Source organism: Emydura macquarii, unplaced genomic scaffold (assembly GCF_026122565.2).
Source record: "Emydura macquarii macquarii isolate MOO-44397 ecotype Brisbane River unplaced genomic scaffold, CSIRO-AGI_Emac_v2 contig_2205, whole genome shotgun sequence".
Lineage (NCBI taxonomy): Eukaryota > Metazoa > Chordata > Testudines > Chelidae > Emydura > Emydura macquarii.
This window is the reverse complement of record NW_027132342.1, coordinates 11,163,621-11,178,546: the sequence shown is the minus strand read 5'-3', so window position 1 is coordinate 11,178,546 and position 14,926 is coordinate 11,163,621.

Here is a 14,926-nt window from a genome sequence, read left to right as displayed (position 1 = left end):
CTGGTGGGGTTTTTGTTTTGTTGTTTTGGTTTGTTTGCAGGAGTATCTGCTAAAATGGTAGAGGGGGGAACAAAAACTGTCTCAAGGGGGTTGTTTCTCATATTGGATAATAGCAAGAATTTTGGGGAAGGGTGGTCTGTGGAAAATTAAGGGTTTGCTGGGTTTTTGGAAACTTAATTCCTTTTTAAAATTTTGTTGATTTGTAACACATTTGAAAATGTTTAGCATTAGTCTGAGAAAATCCTAGCGCTCCTGCTTGTTTCACTAGCAAGTCTTCCTGATACTACAAGGCTCAGTCTGGCGCCTTAGTAGGCCAGAGGCCTAGCCTGTAATCCTGAGGCCTACCTTGGAAGTTAGTGATGGGCAACCCCTTTTTCTTTAATAATGCAGCGTTTCCCACAACCACTGATTCCTTTAGTGGTTGTGATTCCCACACCCACTGATTCTCCGATCCTTTAGTTACTGAGCACAACAGGTGTTAAACAAAACAAAAGCAAGGAACCGCCAGAACATGACACACAGCTAGTCTCTCACATCAACATATGACATGGTGCCGAATGTCTTTTTTTTTTTTTAAATTGAGGGACTGGCCTTTTCAGTTGCCCATCACTAGGCAGCACATGGTCCCTTCAATCATTTTTCACAACTCCGGGAGAAACTGTGCAGTACTATACAAATCTATTTTAATATACAACACTCGGTTGAACAAGATTTTTATATTCTTTTATTGATGAACAAAGCGAACTAAGTAAAACAATTGTTATACATTGGTTATTGTATGCCAATTATGCATTCTAATGTGGCTTGCAATGTAAGTGTTTTTAGGTTTAATGTTGTTTTTTCTTCTCAGCCAAATTAAAAAAAGGAAAATATGGAAGGTTGAACATGTGAAGAATTTCTGAAGGCGTGTCTTGGACTGTTAAAAGTAGTTATTTTGAAAAGGGGACTGTCCAGTGGATAGTGTGCATAGAAAAAGTGTTTGTCTTAAATATGCCAATGTAGTTTTACTTCTTTATGATGCATTAAACTTGACTGACAATTTAAGAGAGGTGTGGATGGTGTGATATTCATCCTTTGCGAAATACAACCTGCCTTCAAGACTTCAGTCCCTTCTCAAACCAACACCCTCAGAGACTGAGGGACGCTTACAACTGTAATGTAATCTTTGACTCCTTCATCCCCTTATGAATTATATGTATTGCACCCACTTACAGATTAGGACCCCATTGTGCTATGCATTTGTATAGAGCCTTACCAAAAGAAAGCTATCCTTCCCCTTCCAGGGAGTTTACAGACTATGTAAGCATTTTCACCTTCCCCTGTCTACATTCCTGGTTCTGCTTTTCTTCACTGTCTTTTGTGGTACAGAGCCTCATTCACCCTTTGGTTCTCCTTCACCGGTCTGCAACCTTCTCTCTGCTTCTGACTTTTCCTCCATCGTTTCAAAATTGTCCTCCAGTGGTGCCTGCATCAATCCCTTGCTTGGCTTCCTATTTCCCTTGTGTCCTCGGCCACAGCACCTGCTTGTTTTCAAATCCCTTCTATGAAGCCACATCTAAATCATCTTTGCGTCCTCGTTATTGTTGGTCCCCAGGCTCTGCCTTACTTGACACATTGTCCTACGTGTTGTCTCTAACTTCTGGCCATCCTTTAATGTCCTTACCTTATTGAGGTGAATGGGGGCAAGGTATGCTACAAGTGGGTAGAGAGCCAGACTTGGGCACTAAATTTCCAAGTCACAGTGTCAATGTAACAATTAAGGACTGTGGGATGGGTTTTTGTACGGGGATTATCCCGGTCTGAAATGACTGAAGAAACTATTATTGAAGGAGGTATGTGACAGGAGCAACTGTGCTAAAGCTTCACAAAGGCATATTCTTAAACTAACTAATGCTAGCCTGCTCCCCCAGTGGGACATATTATTGGCACTTCTAGGTGGGGCAGATTGGACAGGCTTGATTTTTACCTAGCTCTTCAACTTCCGTGTCTGTTTAATTTCAGGCTGGTGTGACACTGCAGAATGTAGAACTATTGCCCAGTTTCCACTGTTGTGTATTTTCTCCTGTTAAGGAAAGGGCATCTTATTTTTCCCCTACCATTTCTTCCAGTTTTATGAGAAACCTCTCCCCCAAAACAAAGCCAGACATCTTTTTTAATGACCATCAAAATTCTGCCATAATCTTTACGTCAGCACTGTAATAGCTTGCAGGAGCTCAATTAGAGTGCTCTGCATGGTGCCTTAATAATTAACATGGATGCAAGATGTGCTAGCCTTTACTCTTCAGTAATAATGTAAGTGATGGTTTTGGAGGGATGCGTCACAGTAGCTTCAGTCTACCAGGCCATGGCACCAAGCACTGGCCTTTGAAAAGGAGTAGAAACTTAATGTTGGGATTCTGCTGCCCCACTGCTAAGAGTTTTTTGAAACGACTAGACCAGGTTCACAACATTACAATATTTTATTGTAATGGGACAGGACTCTTGTATATATTCAGAACCTTTTCACAGCCCATTAATTATGTGACAGAGGTATCTGACCAGCAAATAGTGTCCAACCTGTTGTGAACATTTGCACCACTCCAAACCTCATTTTGACTTCTTTGTCTGAAAGATACAAAGGCACGTCTCACTAGTCTAAATTAAATTAAAATCAATTGTGGAAGACATTGGCTATATGTAGCAGTAGCTAGCTATTAGTGTAAATGCAGCAGGGTGAAGAGGGCAGTTGGACATTTGTTTCACGCTGTTTCTATCCATATCTGTAGTATTATGGAAGTGGAGCTTGCAGTTTATTCCGTCCCCAAGCAGACACTATAGTTACATTTTTTTGTAACCAATTATCTTAGATTCCAAAATAACATGGGTACAGTACTACAGCTGTAGCCCACACTACGATCCTGTCTACACTTACCTGTGAGGTTCGGCAGCAGTCGACGGGAGTTACGCAAAGTATGCAAAAAACTTGCGTAACTCCCATCGACCGCTGAGCTTCTCTTCTGCGCTCTGTCTTCACTGTGCTGCGCCGTTCCCGTCGATGCAGCGCTACGCTACTTGTGTAGCTGGATTTAGTATGTTGATTTCTGGATCAACTGAGCGGGTCTGCACTAACTGCTCAGTCGATCCAGAGAAATCGATCTGACGGTGGCGAATTTGCCACCATCAGTGTAGCTGTAGCCTCAGAGAGTGTTTGCCTGTCACTGTCTAGTGGCTTGTGTACATGAGACTGCTATTCCTGCTAAAAGTAAAGTATTTAGTCTACTATGTCATGTATTAGGGGGCACATGGTTTTAACTCATATGGTCCATGTTCAATCCTTATTGTTGGCCCAAGCAGGGTCAGTAATGCCTACTGCAGAAAAGAGTCCTGATTATGACACCATGAATAATGACATAGACTTTAGAGAGAAAAACATTCCTATGTTACCAGATTATTGTTATGGCTGGTTGTTAAGGAGTAATGGTGCTTAGCCACACCCATAGCAGAAGTGTGCTGTGGGATAGACATACTGCAGGGTACAGTAGCAGCTGCAGCCACTGGGGCACTCCTGCTGGACCAGAGCTGCTCCTAAAGGCTGTAGTTTCCCTGGTTCCCCCACCCTAGGACTTCCTGGCACTCAGAGATCAGAAGGAAAAAATCCTGAAGACCAGGGTGCACAGCCTTCCACGCACTTGTGCCTGCTGTTCCAGCCCCAACAACGTATAGGTGCCTATTTGGCAACAGGGGAATCTGACTCAGAGGCTGGGTTTATTGATTCTGAAGGGATATATGCGGAAGCCACAGGTGTGGTTCCGAGCTGCTAATCTTAAATGGGATGGGCAGTGGGGGGAGTCTGAACCGGTAGGGGTTGGAGGATCTTCCATGGTTTGGCAGAGGGGAAAGGTTGGGCATGGTAAGAGTGTAGCGTGGGGACTAGAATCAGTTAAATGAATGGGGGTGTGGATTTACATATGCATATTGTGGCAGGGGTGAAGACTGAAAGTAGGAGAGAACAATAAGGGTAAATACTATGTCCTCTCACCCTCCCCTGAAGTGGTGCAAAAAAGGGGGTAGGAAATGAAAAGGGAACCAGTTTTTCTTCTCAGCCTCCCTTAATCCCCAACCTTCACTGTGCTATATCTTGGGGGGGGGTCGGAGAAGATTCTCACTGTATAGTTTAGACCCCAGGGCGTCACCCCTGCTCTGCAGCCTTGGCTGACTTACAATGCCTTGCTGGAGTAACTCCCACCTAGGTTGCTGACAAACAACTTTCCACCATGCAAACCACACCCTGAGTGTCCGTGTGCGATTGCAGTGTGCCAGCTACATGCTTGAGTTACACTCCTGCTCTCACCAGCCTCTGATATATAGCAGGGTGACTCCAACACAGCCCCAGTCTTAGATTTTCCCTCAGAAATGTATGTCCTGTACTGCCCAGCCCTCCACTGGACAGTACAAATATTTTAAAGGAATAATATGCCATTTTATTATCTCTAAGAGTTAGTCACTTCAATTTAAGCATATTGGATTAGATAAAACAGTAAAATGAATGTTTTAATTACAAAGAGATTTTAAGTGGGTACATGTAATGAGACAAAAGTCAGAAATGGTTACAAGATAATAAAGACAAAACATTTACCAATGCCTAGCTTAGATTCAAGTAAAGTTTCTCACCACATGCTCCAACAGGTTAGTGACCAAACTCTCTGGCCCCCTCCCCCACAGTCCAACAAATGATTTCTTTATCTCATTTAGGATGTTTGTCCCAACTTTTTATAGTTTCAGTCCCCCTCTTGAAAGATATTTCCAGCAGGGCACTAGGAGACAAAAAGTCTATGTGAAAGAATGCTCCCTGCTGGATTTACTCATCTATTTGAGATTTATTTGTTTCCCTGCCTGCCTGATGATGCTGTTTACTGCTGAAATGCAAGTTAAGCAGAGCATGCATTCCTCTGTCTAGGACAGAGCTCTTTGCCAACATCTGTTTGTGCAGGGCTGTGGGGTTTGAAACATGGTAATACACACAGGGGAATCATAACTTCACATACAATGCTGCCACACACATTTTACCAGGAGACAATACTGTCCAGCAAAGTATGAACTTTCAAATGATACCTTAAAAAGCACACTTTGTACAAAAATAATCCCAACATGTGTGACTATAGGGGTGTATTCTGTCACATACATCCCCACCCACATTAGAACTATCAAGCTACAAGGGGGCTAACTGCTACCCCACCGTTTATTCTGGGCACTAGCCACCATTGTCCATTAGCCTAAATTTGGCTGGCTTTTTTGGGGCTTCTGGGTAGAGTCTAAAGAACTAACCAAGATACATTTCAAATAGAATAAAAATCTAATAGTAGTGGGAAAGAAACAGAGTTGTGGTTAAATACTCAGGCTTTAATTTCTCTTCTTACCACGTTTCCTGTGGGCGCTCAGGCAAATCACTTACATCCAGATCCTCAAAAGACATTAAGGTGCCCAACTCCTCTACATTTGAGGAGCTGGGTCCTGCTGCCTGTGCACCTCAGTCCCTCCACCCCCTCCAGCAAAAGAGGACTGTAGGCGGGTGGCCTACCCCTCTATGTCAGTCTCAAAGGGAGGCCTCGCCCCCCTCCCTCCCCAACCACATCTATGTGGGTGAGTTGTAAATGGGATTAGCTCTCTATCCTCTATTGCTCGGGGCAGCCAAGCAGTCTCTATCCCTGGCCCTTGGGCAGGATGAAGAAAACGAGGAGTCCATAGTCCGTGAGGCTTCACAGGCCATGGGGGTGGTCACCCCAAGGTTGGCGTGGCAAAGGGAGGGAGGGGGACATAGGTCCTCGCAACTCCACCGCATCCCAGCCCAGGGCCCTAGCAATGGTGGGGATCAGCAGGGTGCTAGCTGAAACTCGCTGACACGTGCTAGGGCTCCAACACAGCCGGACTGAGGTCGGCTACCCCTGGGCTACTTCCTGTGCCCACGTACCTGTATCCCCAGTCGTTGTCCACCTTCTGGGGGTAAATCACAAGGTGCAGCCCCAGCAGACCCTCAGTGTTGCTAGCATCCGGTAGCTCCTTTAAATCGTTGGTGGCAGGTAGCTTTGACAAGGCACAGGTGGCAGGTAGCTCCGGTAGGCCCTCTAGGCTCCAACCAGTAGGCAGCTCTGGTGGCACTTCGGCAAGGTCGGGGACCAGGGTGGGCTCAAGTCCCAGCACTGGGGAAGAGCTGTCCTTCACCTCCCTGGACTGAGCGGTTGGGCCCACCCTTTATACTTCCTGTTCCTGTTTTAGCCCCGCCCCCTGCTTCTGGTGTGGTGAGTGTGGCTTCCCTAGCTCCACCCTCCAGGGGGTGAGTGGCAGTCCCTCCCCATCAGTCTTGGAGGGAAGCCACACCCCCTCACCAGAGGGACAATAGTACCGGGATATTGTGAGGACAACTCCATTAATGTTAGGAGGGGTTCAGGTACTATAGAATGACCTACACAGCTAAGGCCAGCCTTATTGTGTGTAAGCCACAACCAAAAGTGAGGTTCCCAACTTTCCTCTAGCAGTTTGTAAGATATCTGCATAGAATCCCAATGTTGCCAACTCTTACCATTTTACTGCAAGTCTCATGACCTTAGGTGTTTTTTCTGAAAGCCCCAGCTCCTGGAGTCATGTGACCATAATATGTTCTTTAAAAGTTAAGTTTCTAGCTTTCATGGGTACAAAGAAAAGCTTTAAAAGGTAAACTAGAGTGCACCCGATAAGGCTTAGAAACCAGGATGCAACTAAAAAGAACTCAAGTTGTTTTGTTTAAAAAAATCCATCACACACAAACTCTAGTTTTAGGCCAATCTCAAGATGTACCTAACTCATGAGTTATGAGCACTTGGGGCTGGCAATAGTGTAACCCCATCCCATTGCTACCATCATTTGTGTTTAAAGACCTGCATAAGGGTGACAAGACAAAAATAAAACAAAATTCAACCCCAGTGGCATGAATTTCATTATTCTACTTCACATGCAGCAATACCTAGAGTACTTTGGTTTTTCCATCAGTCTGGTGGCCTATTAGCAACAGTGAAAAAACTTTAAAACAATGCATCTGTTATTCGACACACTTTGTTCTGTATTCTGCAGGCTCTCTGTAGTTACAAAAGGGGACTTTATCAGATGTGGCTGTTGACATTCATTTCAGAATAGTCCGATTCACTTTAATCAGATTTTACCAACTGTAGCTCACTACAAATGAAAATGAAACCCAGGCATTTGAGATCAAGCACAGGAGACTGATTGGTATAAACAGAAAATGCCAGACTCTGCCTCTGTAAGTGACTTTTAAGTTAACCATAGTGAATACCATTAAAGTTTAGAGCTTTTTATTACCATTAAAGTGTCATGATGGGAAGTACTACACAGACTATGCAGGCACATAAAAATTGCAGGAGAAAAAGATAGAGTTGTGCTTTGAATTTGTTGTTTTATTGGAGGATAGCTGGTGACTTTGTTGTTGTTTAAAAGCAGTAGAAACACTGTACTGGCACTTTGAGCTGTAAATGCTTAATAAGTAACATTGATGATCAATCATTTTTGCCATTTCATTTGTGAGATTTAGATAGGACTTTCATCTCTCCTCCTCCGCCCCATTCATTCACACAGGAGATAACTAGTTAATAACTATTGCAGTCCCAATGCTGTTATCATAAGTTACCTCGGCATTATAACGTATGGTAAGTGTTGATAACTTGGTGAAATGTAGTGTTGCATTCCTTTATGGTTGGTATTTTCCATAAGAAAACTACAATATTTTGATTATGTGCTTAATTAAAATAATTTCTAAAGTGTTACCCTGTTACCCAGAGGCACTAATATCTACCTATAGGGTTCACTACAAACTTGCAGTTATAAAGGCTGCTGGCTACAAATCAATTCTAATAACTAAATGTCACCCTAAATGTCCAAAGGATGATGGGAATTTTCAGAGGCACAAAGGTCAGTCACCCAACTCCCATTGAAAAAGCCTAGCTGCCCTTGGGGGGAAGGAGGGGAAGCCAACCCAAACTGTAGAGTTGGAAGCAGTTGGAAAAACCCACCTGGAAACCCAATCATAGAATCATAGAAGACTAGAGTTGGAAGGGACCTCAGAAGGTTATCTAGTCCAACCCCCTGCTCAAAGTAGGACCAACCCCAACTAAATCATCGCAGCCAGAGCTTTGTCAACTCGGGCCTTAAATATCTCTAAGGATGGAGATTCCACCACCTCCCTAGGTAACCCATTCCAGTGCTTCACCACCCTCCAAGTGAAAAAGCTTTTCCTAATATCTAACCTAGACCTCCCCCACTTCAACTTGAGACCATTGCTCCTAGTTCTGTCATCTGCCACACTGAGAACAGGCTAACGCCATCCTTCCTGGAGCCCCCCTTCAGGTAGTTTAAGGTCTCTATCAAATGCCCCCTGACTTCTCTCTTCTGCAGACTAAACAAGCCTGGTTTCCTCAGCCTCTCCTTATAAGTCATGTATTCCAGCCCCCTAATCATTTTAATTGCCCTCTGCTGTCCACATCCTTCCTATAGTGGGGAGGGCCAAAAATCAGACACAATACTCCAGATATGGTCTCATCAATGCTGAATAAAGGGGAATAATCACTTCCCTCGATCTGCTGGTAGTGCTCCTACTAATGCAGCCCACTATGCTGCTACCCTTTTTGGCAATGCCCTTAAGATATAAGTCTAGGGAGACCATAAAGCAACCACTGGAGTTAGAGAGATCAAAAAGCCATTGTGGTCTACCCTCCAGGTATTGCATAATAGAATTCTAAATAAGATGACAGCTGTTAACTGATAATGGATGCAGCAAGACAGAGGACGAGATCCGCAAAGAGAATGAGGCACCTAGCTGCCCATTGAGGCACCTAATGCCAAAATTTAGATCTTCAAAACCCCCGATCAACTGCTGCTTAATCCTGTATGTTCCTAAATTCCCTAGGCACCTAAGTTTCTGCCACAAGTCCCCATGGTACCTAAATGTTTGCCAGAGCACACACACAACAGCCACGTAAATCCTGATGCTGCTGAGCATCTCAGCACCTAAGTCCCTGTGGGCTTCTCAAACTGTGCGCCCTGTTCACCCCCATACACAGATATCTTACCTGCAGGGCCTTCTCAGAGCACACCTAACTAGGCAATGGTGGTAGCAGTGCCCTATTCTTGTACTCAATACTCACTTGAATACTCTAATCACTGGGCAAGTTGGAGAGCTGTGCTCACATCCCTGTTCCAAATCAGACAGAGGTGGGGGCTTGAAGGCTGATCTCCCACCTACTGCACGAGTGCACGAATCTCTTGGCTATGGTGGTATTTTGCAAGAAATGGCTGACTTGGCTTAGGCACTGAACTCCAGGTGTGGGGGGTCATGGGTGTGAATTTTGAGCACAGACAGGCAGCTCTATCTAGCTCACTGTTAGGCTCCTAAGTCCCTTGTAGGGCTTAGGTCCCATCTCTCCCCCCCCATCAGCATTGCCTACTGGGAAGCCCAGACAGCTCCCCACTTACCTTGCTGGCGTCTGTGAATCCTCCCCCCCCCTTTTTTTTTTTTGGTGCCTTGCTTTCCTCATTCATTGTAGAGGGAGCTAGGCACCTAACTCAGGGATGTGGATTCCACTGGGTGGTAAGGTAGGCATTGCAATGCTAAGCCTAAATCCCCTGTGTGCATCTAGCCCAGAGGTGTTGTCCTTGTGATAGTCTGTACCCTTATGTTCACTCTTTTTACAAGACTGCGATTAACTTTGTACAATGTATGCCTTGCAAGATAGCATTAGAAAGTTCATAATCTGCTGAACAGTGTTGTCCTGGTAAAATATGTGAGGCAACATTGTATGTAAAGTTATAGCATTCTACTGTATAAAACATGTTTCAAGGCTGGGGAAACAGCTTCAAACCAGTTCGCTAGAGACAAAAGGCTAGTCAGCACCTCAGACAGGTGTTAGGCTAATCAAATGGATTATCACCTGGCTAGACGGCCATTCTTTGACAGGAAGAAGGGAGGGAGCGAGAAATGTACATCTTGGCAAAGGAACTGCTGAGGGTTTCCCATGTAAACAGACTGGCTTTTGCCTGAATCTCAGCTGGAAATGATTTTCAAATAAGGGAGCTATAAGAAAGGAGAACAGAGGCCCCAAAATATTCCTCCTTTCTCTCTATCCACAGCAACCACATCACCTGAGGAACAAAGAAACAACTTTGAACTGAGGAGGGGTCAGGTGGAAATCCTGTCTGAAAGGCATTCTGCCACTAAGATTTCTAGAACATGTGATGAGATAGATCCTTTGCTTTGAATTCACTTTAGCTTGTTAAGTTGGGTATTAGTTTGCATTTTACCTTTTATTTCTCTGTAACCAATTCTGACTTTTATGCCTCATTACTTGTAATCACTTAAAATCTATCTTTCTGTAGTTAATAAACTTGTTTTATTGTTTTATCTAAGTCAATGTTTGGAGTGAAGTCTTTGGGCAACTCCATTTGAGATAAAGTTTGTGCACCTCATTTTCTATTAATGAAATTACAGACTTTTTATGAGCCTGTATTGTCCAGGACTTACTAGGCAGTATAAGACACACATTGCTGGGGGCAAGTCTGGCACAGGGAATTTGCTGGTGTCGCTGTGAAGTATCATTCAAGGATGACAGGCTGGCGGCCGGCTGAAGCATTCTTGCAGTATAGCTGGGGGTAATTTACATGCTGAAGGCTCTGCGTGAGCCGGCCAGGAGTGGCTGCACTCAGAGTGAAGCAGTGTAAAAGGCACCCCTGACTGGCAAACTGAGGGCCACAACTGTCCAAAAGTGTAGATTGTACCCTGGTTAATGTCACAGTCCCATGGCCTGAGCACAGGACTGGGAGCTAGGAACTCCTAAGTTATAATACCAGTTCTAACACTGACTTCTGTGCCCTGTGCAAGTCACTTAGCACAGCTTCAGTGTCCCCGTCTGTTAAACAAGCTTGGGTAATAATATTTGCCTATCTCAGAGTTGAGATGATTAACTAAGGAATGTTTTACATTGTATTTTTCACAGCCAAAACAAAGTATTACTACAGTTTAACTTTTCCTTTTTTGACTAAATAAAGTGGGATGAACTAGAAAAGGAAGAAAGAGTAGAAGAAGCAGATCAAGAAAGTGGCCTAGTTTTAGCGGATATTTTTAAGTTTTTTTTTTTAAGTGTTCCTTCAGAACTCACTTAACGTCCTTTCATATTCTGAAATTGCATCATATAATGTGTTCACTCACTGACTAAACAATCAAGATACGCTCACACTCCTAATTGATTGTATGCTGGTGTTTTGTTTTTCTGAGTGGCGAACACACACGCAAGCACATGCGCCCTTTGAGTTCAACTGGGAGTACCACACTTAAGGCAGTGACACTTTGGAATAGCACTGAATGCTACTGCATCATTTCCCAGCCAGGCTAGTTGTTCAGCTCCCATTCTTCAGAAGCCACAGTGGAGAAGAATGATATACACACATATATATAATTTTTCATTGCAAGGTGAATCTAGGTACCCAGCCTAGATTTACTAGGGAGGCTGCTTGCATGAGCTTGAATCACCGATGAATGACAGTTACTATAGCACTTGCCATAGCTCCACCAGAAAGTTGGAATTCATTTCTGTCTTGTGTGCAAGCACTGAAAGTAAGTGATGCACAGGAACATGAATCTTGTGCTACTGCACATAAGCTAATCGTTATATGGTATTCCAGCATGTGGTGCTAAGCCATTTTAAGGCACTGCAGCAAGAGAGCCTTTGTGTACATCAGTTGATTTGTATTTCAATAAAATGGATCAGCCATCAGAGTTTCAAGTAATTTTTTCCTAAATTTCTAAGCAGACAAGAAAACATTTAATGGATTCCTGGCTGATGATCAGAGTATGTTTCAAAAGGGCTGCTAGCAATGTTACAAAAGCAAGTGGGGAGTAAGACTCGTCCTTTCTCTTTGGTTTTCATTCAAGTAAGGGTCGCAGTAGTGTTATTATTTGTCCCTACAATGCTTTGCCCTAGGATACGCCAGGTGAACCCAAGGTTGCTTAAAGCTTTAAACCCCGATCCTTAAAGGTACTCAGGCTTTGCACCACCTATTGCCCAGTGGAATTTTCAGTCATGAGCTAAATGGTGCCAAAGAAAGGTATTTTCAGAAGCCAAACGTCTGAGCAGGGAGCTGCCTAAGCTAGTCCGGAGTGAAATGCCAAAAGGGGAGCAGAGAGGACAGGGCTTAAGTGCCTGGTATTCCTGGCTGATTGGCGAGTGACAGGCATCTCCCTCTGCTCAAGACCCTCACACGCAAACCCTCTCCTGCAGTTAGTCATCTACACCAGGTCAGCTACTTAATTAGCATAGGACCTAGCAAAACCATCTCTCTCTCTCTGTCCAGATCCTGCTTTTGTGTTGATCTCTCACCTACATTACCTGTGCCCTCAGTTGTCTCTAGTGTGGGTGATATGCTGCATTAACATAAGTTGGTCCAATAAAAGATATTACCTCACCCACCTTGTCTCACAAGTAAAGTATCAGGCTTTTTGGATTTCTTCCTAATAAAAAGAAACTGGTGGGATTTAATCACTATATGACATACTGGCCAAGCTTTTCAAGCTGGCTTCCGAAGCCTGTATTTGTCTGAATACCTCATTTTTGTGTTTATGGGTCATAAGCAAAGTCTGATCCAAGACCTTCAGCAACGCAGCACTGATCTTTTTCATAAGTGCTAAAGACACAACCTCCTACAGCTGCCACCTCGGAGTTATTTTCCATCTGAACAAGTCACTGAGGGTGGGAATTTTGGGGTGGGTGGGGAGGGAAGAACCTGGACATGACCCACTTTATGCATGTTACTCAAGTTTAGAATCCGCCCCATTGTATTCTCCATGATAACCTCATCTGGTGATCTAATTGTCACCCTTAATATTCCTGAGAAGACAGCTTTGTGTACTGAAATATTATTAGAGAGGGAATTCTTGAAGCACATTCATTTGTCCCACTTTGTATTCATTTTCTCTTATCTTTTTCTTACTCCACTGTTTTTGTTCGCATTACTGGTATCAGAATGCAATGATTCATTGCTTGTTAAATATTACCTCCTCCCCTCCCTTTCCCACCACCCCCCAGACAAATATCATTTGTATTTCAGTCTAAACACTCGGGACAAAGTATTGTTATCCCTCTTCTAGTTGAGAAACTGAGGCAGAGAGAGAGACTAAGTGACTTGGTCAAGGTCATACAGGACATCTGTGGCAGAGTAAATTTTTAACAGTAACAGCAAACCAGAGTAAAATTGGTTTATCATCCTACATTTCAAAATAGCATAATTACAGAACAAAATGAAGAAAAAATTGTCCCCATTCTTCTCTCATGCCAGTCTGAAACCGATGCACCTCTATGGACATTGGGAATGCTCCTGATTTATACTGATCTGAGGCAAATCTGAGCTATTATATCCAATAACAGGGCTCATTAAGATGACGTTCACTTTGCTCATTGCTGCTGTTACCTTTTGGGGCTTCTCGCTCAGTGATGTGATGGGAGACAGTTGACACAGAGGACTTCCACAAAAAGGGATTTTGTTTATTCTTTCCCCCCAACCCCAGCAAAATTTTCAATCTCTGTCATCAAAAAGCTTGTGAAGAGATCAGAACTTTTTAATGCATAGAGCTGCCATGAGGACTCTACCTCCTCCCTACCCCTACTGCACTTACAGGCAGGAAAACAAATTGACATCAGGTGACAGGATTGGAGGTCAAGAGGCCTAAATTGGTTTTAGGAGTAGTGAAATGCAACAGGTCAAGGACAGATTATATTAATTAGATTGGTTTGAAATTTGTTTTGATGTCAGATGGCTTAACTTTGTGCAGCGTTGAAACGGGTATGGAAAATCAGAAAGTGATTGATTTTATATATTTTTTCACAAAGCAAAATCAGTCATTGTCAAATTTGACACATTTAAGGCCAAATCCTCCTGATGTGCAGCTTCTGTGAAATGAACTGGGTTGCAGCAGTGTAACTAAGAGCAGAATTTGTCCCTTCCACAGGGAAAATAAAATTGGTTCCTGAATCCTCAGCAAATTAGCTCTCAGAGGTGCTTTTTCTCAGAGGAAAAGGGTGTTCTAACCTGGCACATGAGGACTCTCAATCTGTGAAGCCAGTTTGTTTCATAAACTTGAAGCATAAAGGTCCCTTTTCAAGTTATGGCAATGTGAAAAGAGAAGCAGTTAGTGTGTATGGGGCTAGAGGTTGGAGAAGGAGGAAAGAAAAGTAAAGACTTTATTTTTTAAAAAGAGAAATTCAGTAGGATTTAGATGATAAACTTCCCAGCTCTGAACGGCCCCTGATTTTGGCATGTTCAGAATCTCAACAGCCCCTTCTCTACAAAAGGCCAAACCAACTCCATGAATCCAAACACACCTCAATGTTGAGGACTTTGAAAAAAATGGTCACTAATCTTTCTGTAACTGTTGTTCTTCGAGATGTGTTGCTTCTATCCATGCCAATGGAGGTGTGTGCATACCATGGGCACCGTCGCTGGAAGCTTCTTCCTAGTGGCATCTGCCGGGTCAGCTCTGGTTCCCCCTGGAGTGGTGTCCTCATGGTGTAGTTTATAGGCTGCAGCTGCCCCGCTGCCCCCTCAGTTCCTTCCTGCTGGTTACTCTGACAGAAGGGCAGGTGGGCGGGTTTTGGAATGGACATGAGCAACACATCTCAAAGAACAACAGTTATGGAAAGGTTAGTAACTGTTTTTTCTTCTTCGAGTGCTTGCTCACGTCCATTCCAATGTAGGTGATTCCCAAGCCGTGAGTTAGGAGGTGGGATAGGAGTTTCATTTTGACATGGACTTGAGGACTGCTTGTCCAAAGGCTGCATCACTTCTGGCCTGTTGCGTGATGGCACAGTACGCAGTAAACATGTGGATAGAGGACGAGGTTGTTGCTTGTCCAGAACCT